Source organism: Rhipicephalus microplus, unplaced genomic scaffold (genome assembly GCF_043290135.1).
Source record: "Rhipicephalus microplus isolate Deutch F79 unplaced genomic scaffold, USDA_Rmic scaffold_308, whole genome shotgun sequence".
NCBI classification, from domain to species: domain Eukaryota; kingdom Metazoa; phylum Arthropoda; class Arachnida; order Ixodida; family Ixodidae; genus Rhipicephalus; species Rhipicephalus microplus.
This window is the reverse complement of record NW_027464877.1, coordinates 64311-67500: the sequence shown is the minus strand read 5'-3', so window position 1 is coordinate 67500 and position 3190 is coordinate 64311. Positions and strand designations below refer to the sequence as shown.

Below are 3190 nucleotides of genomic sequence, written 5' to 3'. Positions count from 1 at the left end.
ACACCAAAATGCCGATCCGGCTGCCTACTTTAGCCAACAGGTGGAGCCAGGCGCGCCGTACTTGCGCGGCACTTCCCACGTCCACCGAAGTCGGTGCCAAGGACCACTTTCGGCGCCGGAGCCGCGTACGAGCCTACTCGAGGCGGAAGAACGAAGCCAGCAAGGGCCTGGCCGCAAGTGCGTTCAATTGTCGGGACGTCCAAGTCCCTCGTTCTTCCGTGCTTCCTCTTTCGGCAAGTCGTTGCGGCACCTTCCCAAAGCGCGCAGACCCGCTAATCGCGACGAGCGCGACGTGGCCGTGCCGCCTTTCCCTCGGCAGCAAGCAAAACGCCTGGCAACGTCGACGCTCCCCTAACCGCGATCTCGCACCGTGTTTCGTGTGGCGAATTCAAAAGCCGGCCGGCGCTGCTGCAACCATTACGGTCGGTACGCATACGCCGCGGAGGGCGGGACGGTCATCGGAGCGTGCGGTTCCTCCATCGAGTACTGCGCACCTCGGCCGTCGCATCGCCGTGCCATGACCGGCCGCGCGTCAACGCGAACCGGTGCCAGCGAGATCCCTCGCCTGCAAGAACCGACCGGCAGCCTCCGTCACCCGAGGACGCGGAGGCGCTTGCCGCGGACGGCGGGACGGTATGCACTGGTGCACAGCGGACCCGTCACATCGCCAGTTCCTTGACCGACCGCCGACGCTTGTGCCGTTCCTCTCGTACTTGGCAGTCGCCGCGCGATTGTCGGGTCTCGTTCTTGCACGCTCGAACGGTCGGGAGGGCACTCGGCTGGCGTTTCGGGAACGCGCAGCCTCGCCTTCTACCGACGTAACCACGACTCGCCGTTCGCGCTCCGCCGCTCCTGTTTACAGTACTAGGCGGTCCCGCAGCGGTCGGGTCGCGCATTTCGAGCGCTTCGAGCCACGGTGCAGTGGCGGGTCGAAAGCCGACCTATGAGTGCGTTGCGCCGTTTGTACCCGCGTCCGCCACCTGGCCGACCGTCCAAGGTCGCGGTGTTGGCGTCCGCTGGGCGCAACAATTTGTCACGGGGTGCCGCTCCACATTCAGGCAGCCCCGTGGGGAAAAGCCGACCCCGCGTCCAAACGGGGTCAGCGGCAGAAAGTGTCGGGCGCAGACGCAGCTGAGGCGCTCACCCTTCACAATCCGTTAATGATCCTTCCGCAGGTTCACCTACGGAAACCTTGTTACGACTTTTACTTCCTCTAAATGATCAAGTTTGGTCATCTTTCCAACAGACCGGCGCAACCGAAAGGCCGCGCCGGACATCGGTCCGAAGACCTCACTAAATCATTCAATCGGTAGTAGCGACGGGCGGTGTGTACAAAGGGCAGGGACGTAATCAACGCGAGCTTATGACTCGCGCTTACTGGGAATTCCTCGTTCAAGGGGAACAATTGCAAGCCCCTATCCCAATCACGAAAGAAGTTCCACGGGTTACCCAGTCTTTTCAGACAGGGATAAAGACACGCTGCTTCCTTCAGTGTAGCGCGCGTGCGGCCCCGGACATCTAAGGGCATCACAGACCTGTTATTGCTCTGTTTCGTGCGGCTAGGAGCCGCTTGTCCCTCTAAGAAGGTTGTAAGGTGCTGGGAACCCCGCACCTATTTAATAGGCTAGAGTCTCGTTCGTTATCGGAATTAACCAGACAAATCGCTCCACCAACTAAGAACGGCCATGCACCACCATCCACCGAATCAAGAAAGAGCTCTCAATCTGTCAATCCTCCCAGTGTCCGGGCCGGGTAAGTTTTCCCGTGTTGAGTCAAATTAAGCCGCAGGCTCCACTCCTGGTGGTGCCCTTCCGTCAATTCCTTTAAGTTTCAGCTTTGCAACCATACTTCCCCCGGAACCCAAATACTTTGGTTTCCCGGAAGCTGCCCGCCGAGTCATTTGAGTAACTCAGGCGGATCGCTGGTTGGCATCGTTTATGGTCAGAACTAGGGCGGTATCTGATCGCCTTCGAACCTCTGACTTTCGTTCTTGATCAATGAAAACATTCTTGGCAAATGCTTTCGCAGTAGTTCGTCTTGCGACGGTCCAAGAATTTCACCTCTAGCGCCGCAATACGAATGCCCCCGTCCGTCCCTCTTAATCATTACCTCGTATTCCAAAAACCAACAGAACAGAAACGAGGTCTTGTTCTATTATTCCATGCAAGTTTATTCAGGCGACTCGCCTGCGTTGAGCACTCTAATTTTTTCAAAGTAAAAGCACCGGCCATCTCGAGGCACACAATGAAGTGCACCAAGAAAGAACCGGCATGATGTTCAGTCCGAGCCGTCGCATCGGGTAGATGCACTACTCGTCTGGAACTGAGATCCAACTACGAGCTTTTTAACCGCAGCAGCTTTAGTATACGCTATTGGAGCTGGAATTACCGCGGCTGCTGGCACCAGACTTGCCCTCCAATTGATCCTCGTTAAAGGATTTAGAGTGTACTCATTTCAATTACGGGGCCTCAAAAGAGTCCCGTATTGTTATTTTTCGTCACTACCTCCCCGTGCCGGGAGTGGGTAATTTGCGCGCCTGCTGCCTTCCTTGGATGTGGTAGCCGTTTCTCAGGCTCCCTCTCCGGAATCGAACCCTGATTCTCCGTTACCCGTAACAACCATGGTAAGCAAGTAACCTACCATCGAAAGTTGATAAGGCAGACACTTGAAAGAAACGTCGCCGGCTCGTGGCCATGCGATCAGCACAAAGTTATCCAGAGTCACCACACAATACGGGCCGAAACCCGATCGATCTTGGTCTAATAAAAGCACCCGTTACCCAAAGGGCTCCAGGCTCACTGCATGTATTAGCTCTAGAATTGCCACAGTTATCCAAGTAGGAAGAAACGATCTAAGGAACCATAACTGATTTAATGAGCCATTCGCGGTTTCGCCTTATTTCGGCATGTACTTAGACATGCATGGCTTAATCTTTGAGACAAGCATATGATTACTGGCAGGATCAACCAGGTAATCGTTCGACTGCGCGTCCGTCCTCGCCTTCGGCGGGCCGGACGCAGTCTGTGTGCGGCGGAGGCCACCTTCAGGCGCCCCAACACGCTTATTTTGCACTCCGAGATGACGGCGTTCGAGCTCGCTACGGCACAACCTTCCCGAAAGACGAGTGGGAGCCGTGCGGCAAGAAGCACGTTCATGCTCGCTCTTTTTCGTTGCATCGACTCGGTCGCGC

The 3190-nt window shown here is 56.4% G+C and overlaps 1 non-coding gene across 1 annotated transcript; it reads right to left on the bottom strand.

Moving 5' to 3' along the window:
• Nucleotides 1-1158: 1158 nt before the first annotated feature.
• On the bottom strand, nt 1159-2973 carry LOC142793578 (small subunit ribosomal RNA). Its single transcript, XR_012891653.1, has one exon. It is a non-coding gene; the product is annotated as a small subunit ribosomal RNA (ribosomal RNA).
• Between the last annotated feature and the right edge of the window lie 217 nt (nt 2974-3190).